Source organism: Rhipicephalus microplus, chromosome X, assembly GCF_043290135.1.
Source record: "Rhipicephalus microplus isolate Deutch F79 chromosome X, USDA_Rmic, whole genome shotgun sequence".
Classification (NCBI taxonomy): domain Eukaryota; kingdom Metazoa; phylum Arthropoda; class Arachnida; order Ixodida; family Ixodidae; genus Rhipicephalus; species Rhipicephalus microplus.
Window position 1 is genome coordinate 356,490,201 of NC_134710.1, and position 12,670 is coordinate 356,502,870.

Genomic DNA, 12,670 nt, shown 5'->3' on the forward strand with positions numbered 1-12,670 from the left:
CACTCCAGGATCATAAAACAACCCGAGCCATATTGTTTCAGCCTAATATGTAAGGTTCTACGAGCTTTACTTTTGCTGGCCCGTTAGGCGGTTGCTGCAAAATGTGCTGCGAAGGCAATTCTTACCTTAATTTCCGGGAATTCGCATAGCATATTTTGGTCATAACCGTAAGTGAAATATGCCTCTTCAAGTTCCATCCGCGGTACAGTATTTATGAACACGAATATGATGTCCATATAGTGGTGCTCATAGACAATTGTCCGGCCATGCTGGGATAAAAAGCAGCTGGTGCACGTATTGTTTAAAGCTGCGTGTATCGTATTATATTGTTTGGTATATCTACTAAAAATATACCTGGTTTTGTTTCCTCCCTCTTTATTTACTGTTTTAAGCATAGTTGAGTGCATCTCACAGTTCACAAGCATTTGTTTTGTCTCCTCGACGCCAGGCAGAATTGAGAAACTGGTCTATTTTCTCACTGACCAACCGATTCAGTATCAGAGCGTTTTACAACGTGAAGAGAAGAAGAAAAGGAAAGAAAAAAAACACACTGAAGTTAAACAATAACTTAGCCAATATGGGGGAGCGTGTCTTATACAGAACCACGAGTTAGCGCTGCTTTTTCGATAAACAATCTCAAATCCCCTGGACGGCCCATGTATAGGTCCCGTCGCACAAGTGAAAAGGGGTGGTTGCCTTGTGGATGAGGTGCTGGGGCGAATGCTTCGCAGAGGTAGTGGCGGGAGAGAGCGGATTTCCGGGAACTTGCGTCTCTGTGTTCGGTCGACCGCGAGCCGGCGCTTCCGTGGCCTGCCTTTCTGCTTCTTTCGCCCCGCAGACCCTTCCGTGCTTTCGCCCAATTCCTTCCTCCATCCTGACCTCTAAGCCTTCGCTCCTTTTCTTCGCAGTGTCAGAACCCCGTCCCGGTCTATAGGCGAGGCCTCGTTAAAACCGTGCAGCGTTTGAGGACGTATAGGTTGTGCCATCACGAGGCCGAATTCACAAAACCTTTTTTCGTAAGTGCGTTTTGAATTGCCTACACGGCTTCCTTAATTATATGTCCCGCATTGGGATTGGCTGAAATATCGTGTTGCATTTTTAGAGTAAGATATTTTTGTGAATATGGGCGCTGTTTAGTATTACAACTCATGGAGCTTGTCATGTGCCTGCTCAATCGAGCAGTGCAAAAAAAAAAGTCATGACGTCCATTCCACTCGCATCGTGGCGCAACCTCGAATACACTTCTGCGTGCGGAGAGGTCCGTGAACTTCGCAGATTAATCGAGAGTTGATGCTACGCCAAGTTCCCGCGACGCTGCACCGATCTAGTGACGCGGAGGTAGAGGCACGGCTGTTTTTGCGCCCGAGCGAGAACGAAAGCTCCAATATTATACCCGCGCGAGCGAGCGGCCGCCGAGAAGGCTCACGTGCGCGGCCTTACGCTTGGTCGAAATCGGGGCGCGTGTTTACGCAACGCGCGCGCTTCTTTACGGGCCGCTGACATCTGCAGGCGAGCTGCAGGACTGAACGTAAAGGGATGCATACCGACCGCGCTGCATGGAGCAGCTGCCGCTGGTGCTGCCTGACGAGCAGCGAGCGGAGAGCCCTGTTTCACAACCGCCTTATGCTGCCGGAGGTACTTCGAGTGTTGGCCTTTCACGAGGTCTACATAGACTTCTTTGACAGTGCTTATTTGTCCACGTCTGTGCGTAAGTTCACCCATACTGTCCTTATGAACTGGGGTTCACTGCAAGGCGCTTGCTTGAAGTGACAACTGGTGTTCGTATATGGGATGTTTCTGAAGGCAACGTTTCTGCATGGAGGCTTACTTTTAGCCAGGACCGAAACAAGAATGAGTGTCGACACGTTAGCACCAAGTACATCCCGCCATTTTACGCACCACTTCATTCAAGCTTAGTTAGATACAAATGCAATATCGAACGCCAATAAGTAGAGAGCTATGTTCTTACCTTCTACGAATCAGCACTCGAGATGCTGCTGCAGAGATCGCCCGAAAGTCTGCTCTCAGAAACACCTTGGAGTTCGAGTGCGAACCGCAGTTGTCCGCTGTCACTGCAATGGGCATGAACGAAAACCAAAAGTTCTCGATGGCACGTGTCATGTAAACAACTAGAATTTTGGACAATTTTCGTGTCGGAAAAAAGCGATGCAAATATTAAACATTTCGTAACCTATATGCCACTGATTACACTCGACCGCCTACATGAACCTAACACAAGCCCCTTCTCCTTGCGTAAAGGTAGTTTTGTATAGTTGACTCACTTAAGGGCATCGTGGTGGCCTGGATCTCGCTGAGGCTTACTGCGCTTACAGCAGATCCACAGGTGATGCTTCAACTGTGAGGTCTTCCTAAAAATGGTGAAGTATTAGTGACGCTTGATTCCTTCTTCCGCGAACGGCGCCTCTTGAAGTCGTGAGGCACTAAAACAAATCTATAGCCTTGTCAGTCATGGTTATAGATTTTTCAGTCACGGCTGTAGAAATAAAAGCGAAACAACATCTCGATTTTATTTTTGCTAGTAGCTATACAGTTTTACTCAGGCCGAAAATGTTTGGCCTGAGGGTTCCGACAAGTTTGTGTTCCATTTTAGGCGAAATTTTTTTTTCAGCCTTTTAATGTATTGACCCTGCCATTTAACCTTTTTCCAGCTCAATTAGTTCGCTTTAATGTACTATTTAATCTACCAGGTGCACCCGGCAGCACATCGTCCTTTCTTTAAACACTGGTTATAGTAATACCAAGGGATTGCCATGAAAGGCAACGGTGCACGAACGCTGTCTCACGACCCTACATAGTTGTATGTCTGCTTGTCAAGTTGCTAAGTCAAAGCCCTGGATAGTATCATCAAACGCGAAAATTGACAGACGATGCGCTCGTCGACTTCAGTGGCATCAACGCATGCGTAAAATCACCACATGACGCTCCTCTATGATGTCATCGTGACGTCACACATCACCAAAACGCGTATAAACGTGATGTCACAAGACGGCATTCTTCCATGATATGGTCGCGTCATGAAAGGCGGGGCCCCTCACGGAGGCAGTGCAAAATCAGGCGAGGTGCAAGATGCTCGCAATGCCTTTGATCTCGGAGGTGCTTGAAAAGCACTTGAAAAGCACTTGAAAAGCACAGAAGTGTTGTCGATAAGGCCGGGCAGTATCGATACATACGAAGGAGGAGGTAATGGAGATGCCTTTCGGTTTAGAGGCGTCCTAAGCGAAGGCATAAAGGAACGTTTCAGTTCAGTATTGTTGTTCTGCCATAATATAGTTCACTGTTTAAACAATAGAGATATGTAAGCTATGCTAACTCCTGGTTCACCCGGACAACAAACTATCATCATCGTGAAATGTCTTGTACGTACTCCGTAATAACTCAGCCACCGGGGCACACTCTCTTTATTCTCTTCTTTTTCGCCTTCATCAATCCCCGAACACGTGCTTCCAACGCGAGTTCTTTAGGTGCAGCAATTTGTCGGGAGCAAATAGCTCAGATGGGCAAGAGAACGAATACGTAGAGAGAAAAAGTAGTAAGAGAAGAAACAAATAAAAAGAGATAGGCATTTAAAGAGATAGGGAATCAAAACAGAGCATGATCGAAAGAGAATAAAAGAGATAGAAACAAAGAAAAATGGAAAAAATGGAAAAAGAGAGCAAGGAATATAGAAAGAAGGAAGTATAGAGACAAAATCAAAAACAAGGAATGGAAACATGGGAGAAAATTACAAAGAGAATAAAGGAGAAAATTATGGCTGAAAGCTATGTCAAAAGACTCAGTACATGAAAGTTAAACATCTATTTACAGAGATAACTTATGGTTTATTGTGCATTGTTTCGCGACAAAGGTGAATGACTGGATGATATGTCAAGAATTGTAATGTTGGGGCCTGCGAAGGACTTGAGGCATGCTTCTCGAGCAGGAAGGACGCACGAGAAAGAAAAATACATAAAACTAGTGCGAACAGCTGCCGCTCGACACTTAAAGAGCGCTACCTAAACACTTATAAAGGCGCAATAAAACAAACATAAAAGTATACGCACTAACAGCACAAACTAACCGTTGTCAATAGATCTCTCCCGAGGTGCATCACAGCATAACGTCGCCGGCGCACGTGCAAGGCTGTGTGGTTAGTGCGCTCAGCGGTAGTTATCAAAACACCTCCATTTGTGGCTGAGTGTAGCACATTCATGCTGTTTTTGTGTTTTTCCTGTTTTTCCTAAAACTACATCTTAATGCTGCAAGATTAGCGGTCGTATGTGTCAGAGATCATCCAGGTGTGTGGTAAACCACGTAACGAAGAACTTGCCACGCTGGCTGGCTGTTTTTTATTTTTGGAAAAAACACATGGGGCGGCCTGTGCGAGGGACAGCAGCGTTGTGTTCGAGAATGTTTAGTGTTTATTGTGGTGCGAAGTAAGAGTTGAAAGGCATCGACAATTTTGATTCATCGTTACAGACCGCGGCGAAACTGAAAATATTGTGTGGTGTGTGAATGACAATGCTTCTTGTTTGCGAAAACATTGGTACTCGTAGTGCGCCGGTGGCAGTGACTGGTTGTCGAAGGAATATCATGATTCGACATTTAAGTCGAATCTTGATGTCTATACGCTTTGCCATGGAAAATAGGCGAACCTAATAAAGGTTTAACTCGTAATATCGGAGACCTTATACAGCCTAGTGGAAGTAGTAGAGAATTTGTTTTCATATACTTGGTACTTTCACCATTCAATCTTTATTAGTGGCAATGCACATTTGAATCGCGTGTGTCAGGTCTAAAAAAAAAGCAATGCAAGTATGTAAACACGTTGTATACGCACCAGATGTGGCGAGGTAACAGCACAAAACGATACGTGTTTAATCAAGTTATCGGGTTTAAAATCACCTAAATTTTCAGTGGGTTATGAGAAACGCTGAAGGGGAGAACTTCAGTTTTTACGAGGATTTGTTCATGTCAGCCTAACACACGGCAAAAAGTGTTCACATTTATTTCATTCATCTCCGATCAGTATGTGGCGCAGTGACTGAGAGTCTTATCCGTGACATCACCCACAAGAACTCTAAACCATGCTGCCACCAATGTTGTACCTCATTTGAAACTACAGTGCGCACGTCACGATGGAAATTTATTACGTTCACATTCATGCCACGCAGATATTTCTCCAAGCTCCAGTCACCATGAACAAACATAACGTTCGCTTTCGAAGAGGATAATGTTTTTATATGGCTATCATCTACGACGAGCAAATTGTGCTTTATAGGCAGTGACCTTTCCTTTTAAAAACAGTAACTTTACACACATGCATTACTGCTAAGCAGAAAGATCCTCTCGGCAGAACGTTTTGGCCAACCAGCATATGCTCCGATGGAGGGGATTGTGGGCGGGTGTATCGCAGTGACGTCCCAGTGTCTATTGTATCTTTTTTGTGTGTGATCAGCGCACTCCTTTCGCAGGCGTGGCCACAGCAGCGAGCGAAGTGACCTTCATGCGCTGTGTAGCAATCAAGCAACATTTGTGGTGAGAGCGCAAGACGCATACATACCGTCTCAATCACGAGAGAAGCGGCGCACAGGTCATTACAATATCTATGTGCTAAATTTTCTTAATGACTTATGTGTTCATAAACACGCGGGCACAATAAGCAGTAAGCGTCGAGCCTATCAGAGTTTCACAAATTTGTCTATACTCTTATATTTGCCTACTCAGTCGCAGATGACCGCAACTACTCGAAATCAGTTGGTCGTGCATGATAGCCAGGTGAGACAAGGCAACCTGAACGAGCCTGCGATGGAATAGGAAATCAAAGTTGGAACGACATTACGACTTGTAATTTTTGTATATGGACCAATAGAGAGGCTATGTCTATATGACGTTATGTAAACGAATAGCCGCCGCCATGAGTTCCACCGTAAAAATGACAAAAGTCAGGGGAGAACAACGCGCTCGTTTTTGGTATTTTCAAAGGTTGTTTAGCGCTTATCCATGCGATGGACTAAATCTGTCTTATCCGCTGCGGACGGCGCATCATGTGTCCCCGCGTCACAAATGTGCGCCATCCGTGCCGCGCACGCGGATCTCTAAGACGGAAAACTCCAAGCTCTTTTTCGCATTCGCATTCACGCAGTGTAACAAAGATTCAGCCGAGGGTGTACTACAGGTCTGCTAACAAGCACATTATTACTAATGCCAGCGCTGCTGTCCTGTCTCCCCGTCCTTTTTTTTGTTTTTTTTTTGCGCTGTGTGTTTTGCACTAAGCTTCACCAACAAGCCCAAGTGTGTTCTATTGTAAACAAGCACAACTTTTCTTTGTCGATTTTTTTTTCTGCCCACGGCCTTTTGAATTTGTAGCACTCGAGCTACCGCAAATCTCCGAGGCCCTTATCCCGCTAGAGAGGCACTCGCTAAGCCCACAACTGTGAGAAAATCAGGGTGGCTCTCGGAAACGGTTCCAAATCGTCATGAATACTTTAGCGTGGAAGCTTTAGGACGCGAACCTAAAGCAAATGCAGGTGTCAGTTTGGGACTAACAGGCCACGCAACATGGCGAAGGGCTTAAGAGATTTCGAGTGGGCAGTTCTCGCTTCACACGGCGCAGCCATGCTTTTTTTTCTCCGCTGCGTTTGTGTACTCGCTTCGTCGGCCATCTGCACACGCTTCGCAGCCAGTCGGGCGGCGGAACGATTGTCTATGGAAGCAGTGGCGTAGCCAAGCGGGGTGTTGGAAAAGGTGTTCAACCCCCCCCCCCCCCATTTTCCGTGCAACCCCCCCCCCCCCCCCCGATCCCCCGCCACTTACCCACCTTTTTTTCGTCGCTTCGCGCTGACATGATTGACAAACTAAGCGGTGCTACTATCACAATATCAATCCTGAGCGTTTTTGCACTGAATGATATCTGAACACGGGAAAACGTGTCGCGGTGTTTGTCAAGGCTTTGGCACTCTGAAGTTTTGGGCAGGCATTTCGGCTTCGAGTGGATTAAGTTGGCTCGGCGACGGGATTAATGCTGCAGCGATGGTCATACGTGTACCCACCGGAACAAATCTCGCTGTAGTCGACCACTACGACAATTTTCACTAGTGAGAGGTTCGTTTTAGTGGTAAGAGCCAGACACATTTCCAATGTCTGACAGGCCATATTCAAGCATGTTACAGCGTGACCCTTCGTACGTGTGCTAAGACGTATACTCAAGCCAGAAGCAAATATTTCTATTGAATCTTCGCACGTCCTGCTATTCTTCTAAAATCTAAACACACAGGCACAAACACACACATGCACGCACGCGCACGACAAAATATTTGGCTCATCTACAGAACGTCACTTGTATGCCAGTGTGCAATATATATTGATACCTGTCCTCACTATGTCCTAAAAGCTAAAGGCATTCTGAAGTGTTGTGTAGTGGCAAAGGTGCAACACAGGCAAAAGGGCAAGCCAATCACTACCTTAGAAAGACCTACTAAAATACACATCGTGTAACCTAAGTTCAGACATACAAATTAGTGCTCATCAACCAAATGAACCACAATGAGAAATGCAATGTGGGCAGCAGTAGTGTAAACTAAAGGTGAAAATTATACGGCACACACACACACACACATTATATATATATATATATATATATATATATATATATATATATATATATATATATATATATATATATATATATATATATATATATATATATATATATATTGAAGGTGTCTTTAGGTGTTCTCAGTGGCTCGATGCTACTCAACAACAACAAACATTGGGGCTTTCTCACGAAAACAGGACTGAAAGCACCACACACGTTGATACATGGTTAGATTGGGGCGTACGTTAAAGAACCCCAGGTGGTCGACATTTCCGGAGCCCTCCACTACGGCGTCTCTCATAATCATATGATGGTTTTGGGTTGTTAAACCCCACATATCAATCAATACATGCTTAGGGCCGTTCAGGCCGTTCCACGCGCTTCCCGCACAGCCGCGACCCCTGCCGCACGCAAGCGGGGGACAAATAAGCCAATTGGCGACGCTCTTTCACCGTCTGCTTGGGTGTGGCAGGTGTGTCTGCATGTGCGTTGCTTCTGTGCGGCTAGCGCATGGAACGACCCTTAGGGGCGCTTTGAAACGTGGCCCCCGTGCCCTTCGCGCCATCTTTCTAATGACGACGAGAACACTTTGAAGCCATCAACATCTAACTATGGCCAACGGTATGAAGGGCGTATATAAATAGCTCGGCTTTAGTAAGCTGTAAAACGTGTTTTCGGTTGTGGAGTCGTTTCGCACTGCAGAGCAAAGGGTTGAAGGTCAACCTCCCGGTGACAGAACTTTTAGGGGCACAGCTATTCAGAACCTAGCTTTGACTTCCGTTGTGGTCAAGGTGTAGAACCATTGCTATAGTGCAAACATAAGTGATACGCAAAACATGATTTTGCAATGGACTTCAGTGGTAACATAGACTAATTATAAGTTAATCGCTGTTACCGGCAAGAATAACCTATCGAAACGAGTATTGATGACTTGATCTCTACTAAAATGTGCCTATAGATGTTCAGGCTCCTCCAGAAAAACCTGTAACATTAAGGCACACGTTCAGCTCTATATGTCCCAACGATTTCCCACTATAAAATGTTGTCCTGCCAGCGGAAAGATGACAGTTTTTTTCTTATTCGCCTTCGAAACATATTCTTAATTCCAGCAATCATAAATTCTCCATGAACTGCCTGAAACGACTGGAAGGCGAAATAAACTTATATCCCGTTGTTTACATTATACGGCACAACGCTCGGGTAACGTATGGTTACTCACCGTTACAACACCGAGAGCTTCACCCACTTGTCATGATTCACTCCGTGGTGATGCGTGTATTTATTTCTTCTTGTTCTTTTCCCTCAATCAGTCTACATTTTACAACGTTATATACGTGACAAATATACAACAGTGGAGCTGTGGTGGACCCCGGTAAAAAAAATTTCGTGTTAAAATAAAGAGAAACACAAAAGGCTGCCCAGCTCCGCTGCTGGCTCCAGCCTTGCGCCACTATAGTGCAAGTTGCACAATATTTATAGCGATTCAACATAATTGTAAGCAGCGTTCATTCTGTTAACGAATCTTTCAGTGCTTCTGTCGTTTTTCGCACTTTTTCATTAGACACCCTCGCAAACACAGGCACACACGCCCGCACGCAAAGTAATATCGCTAGTGCAAACTCACGAGGATATATTTCATTGCCTGCTTGCACAAAACATAGACGAAATTGCTGCAAGCGTCTAGTACACAGACGCATTTTGTCGGCGTTCCCACCTCTCTATCTTTTGTATATCGCCCGTTGAAGCCTCCATGTGAAAAATTTACTTACCCGTTCAAATTTGCTTTAGCCAATCATTCAGGATGCATCACGCTGCCTACCCGAAAAACCGTGGGAACAGCAGCACCTGCACAGCATAGGAAGGAAATTCAGAATTAAAAAAAAACTGCGTAGACGAAAAAGCCAGCGCACTTTGTGGAGAGTTTTCAGGGATGCTATAGCGCAGATCAACGCAAATATGGGGTTTTTTTTTTCCATTCAATCGGTATGTGCAATATAAAGAAACACACTTTTGTAGTCAACTTTATTCTATCTTTCTATCGCCCCCGGCCTCCCGGCCTTCCAAAGTCCCTGTCTTACAAAACTTGCTCCTCATCACGTTGAAACTTACAAATCAAATAGAAGAATCAGGCATTAGGATTTAGGAAGCAAGCTCTACATTACATACGGGTTTTCAGTAGAAGTTGGGCGCACATGTTCTGGTCCTATTTATTTTTACTACGATTTCCATGAAAAAAACGGTGACAAGCCACGCAGCTGAGAATCAACCTATTAGTGAAGTCGGATAAAACAAGTTGGTAGGTGGCCTAGTAACATGAATCTGACACAACTTCAGTTGAACGTTGAGTTCCGCAGTTATGACAAATGTTCAGGGTGCGATTTATTTCATAAGATGAAGTAAATGCTAAAGCAATCCAATTCATTCGAGCAGAATTAATTACTCAGTTCAATACGAAGCTGTATTTTCGTGTCGCGCACCTCCAGGAACTCGTGCTCGTGAAGCCGCCTCACTTTATAGAGATTCCTTCACCACGATCTGAAAGAGTGCAACGTATGCAAATCACCTTTTCTCTTCTTTTTTTTGTCTGTATGCATCGCCTTCAACCAATCGTAATCACCTGAATAATATACGCGTAACGTTAAAAAAAAAACGCTGACTTCTTGAGATGGCAAAACAGTATGCTTCGGAATAAGTATGGCGTGTGAAAGATATACATGCCACGAAATCTGTGCAGAAAATTGTACCATTCTTTTTCATTGATAGTCAGTACCTGGCACTATCGTTTTCGTATCACCCCGATACGAAATGTCAAAAAACGGTGAAATATCTACCTGTTCGTGCCATGTTCATTTGTGTTAGTATTTGAGTATTTGAAAAGTCAAACGAGCACTTAAACTCTTATTTCACATCCGCATGCTTATGCTTCATATTTTCGCGTAAAAACGGGTATATGTCTATCACAGTGCAAACTCACAGTTTGCACTGTGATTATCACAGTTTGGCTCAGCAGCAGAGAATCGCATAGTTACAGTAGTGCATCAGTGCCTAGCATACTTACAACATGAAAGATGAGTGTTTGCTCTTAATGGGCCCCTAATCAGCCCTTTAGCATGCAAAAGAAGAGCGCATTGTTTTCTTCTGGTATTTCTGGTCTCTTTGGCGCACTTTAAAAGGGCCCTGCAACACAATTTTTAATAACCATCGAATGGCATCATCAATGGCGTATTCGGTTGGCCACTCTAGTCCTCTGGCTCAGAGTCGCCAGATGCAGAGGCAGCTCGCAATCGGAGCGTAAGACGCAGCGTACGAACCGAATACATCTGTGATCTCCGAGCACTCAGAGCAGCGCGCCTGTAGCGCCACCGTGCAGCCAGCGCGAGAAGCTGCCGAGTAAACAGTGCTGCGCCTGCGCTGCGGCAACAAATGGTGCGGATCAGTTCAGTGAATATCGCTGATATGTTTGACCTCTCTTATATTTTTTCTCTCTCACACGCACATGTCTGGATGTAGCGAAAGCTCTCTGAGCTCAGCACCCTAATCTGGCGATCGTACTTCTCTGAGCTGCTGTCCTCAAGGCAAATCACGACGCTGCCTGCGAGCTGCTGTAGCGACAGCATTGATGTTTCCTCCACCTTCGCGCTAGCCACCTCATTATTGACAGCGTACATATATGGCTTCGTAGATGTGAGTTCGCCCCTCACACAGTCATAAACGCCACCAAAAACGCATGAGAACGAAGTATTACGAGCCCAGCGAAGCCCCCTTCCAAAATGAATGCTCGCACTCCTCCTCACCTGCTTGGTTCACCTACCGGAAACTACGTCGTTGGCCGGCTTGTGTCACGTGATCCGTCCTCCCGGTCAGATCGCGCCACGCTCTCACTTCGAAGTCAGAGCGGTCGGGAGCGCTCTGAGTCAGAGGCTGATGCTCTGGAAAAACCAACCGAAGGTAGTCCGAGAGCTCGAATTCTACCAACCGAAGGTACAACCCCTTTCCAGAGCGCTCTAGAACGCTAAAATCGCCCAACCGAATACGCCATAAAAGAGTGGCGCTTCAAAAATTCAACGCCTAAAAAAGTTTAAGAATCCGTCTCTTGAGTGGAGTTACAAACATTTGTCGCACGCTGAAGTCGCATTCTCTCTTCTCTCGTCCCGACGAAAGCGCTAAAAGCTATACAGGGGGGGGGGGGAATAGCAGGGGCAAAGAAAATACGTCACGCGCACCTAGTGACCTTGAGTAGTTTTGTTCTTTGAATACACGGATTTTTTCAGAGTGATCGCGCGCGCACGCATGGGCAATTAAATCACGGCCTCCCGTGGTGATCCCTGTAACGACCGAGCGCACTTTGCTCCAATCAGCCAATGGCTGATAGAAAGCCTATTACTAATGCTTTTTGAGCTTCCTCCGTCATTTTGCAAGAGAAGAAAAAACAATTTTTTGTAGGTTTTTGCATTTTATGGTAAATTGAAGGCCGCCTGCGTAACTATAATATTTGGCTGGCGTGTTCTCGGGAGCCTCTATAGTACCGACCGGAAGTGTTTTTGACCACGTTAAAACAGTGTTGCAGCGCCCTTTTCGTGACGCAAGAACGGTGATTCCCGTGACGTACATACCCTCGATTGGCTCCGTATCAGATGTAAGTTGTCTCCTGCATCGCTTTGGCATGCTGGCACCTGCCCGTTCTTCCTTGATTGATTGATATGTGGGGTCTAACGTCCCAAAACCACTATATGATTATGAGAGACGCCGTAGTGGAGGGCTCCGGAAATTTAGACCACCTGGAGTTCTTTAACATGCACCCAAATCTCAGCACACGGGCCTACAACATTTCCGCCTCCATCAGAAATGCAGCCACCGCAGCCGGGATTCGAACCCGCGCCCTGCGGGTCAGCAGCCGAGTACCTTAGCCACTAGACCACCGCGGCGGGGCTGCCCGTTCTTCCTTGTCTCAGACGACTGTCGTGCGCAATCAACTGATTTCACGTCATTTTGTGGATTTGCGTCTGCGCAAGCGGTAATATCAGCGTGTAGTCGAGAAATGTAAAATGATGATAGACTCGAATTCTTAGTGATGAG

The 12,670-nt window shown here is 45.6% G+C and overlaps 1 protein-coding gene and 1 long non-coding RNA gene across 2 annotated transcripts in view; one reads left to right on the forward strand and one right to left on the reverse strand.

The window, feature by feature from the left end:
• The window catches only part of LOC142776347 (uncharacterized), a 34,784-nt gene extending 25,354 nt beyond the window's left edge, over nucleotides 1-9,430 (reverse strand). The window contains exons 1-2 of the long non-coding RNA XR_012887467.1: nucleotides 9,364-9,430; nucleotides 1,970-2,072 (exon numbers count right to left, since the gene is read on the reverse strand). This is a non-coding gene — a long non-coding RNA (uncharacterized LOC142776347). The remainder of the gene's footprint in view (nucleotides 1-1,969; nucleotides 2,073-9,363) is intronic.
• Nucleotides 1-12,670, forward strand: part of LOC119161982 (mechanosensory protein 2) — a 504,482-nt gene that overhangs the window by 25,753 nt on the left and 466,059 nt on the right. The gene's annotated exons all lie outside the window — the stretch shown is intronic.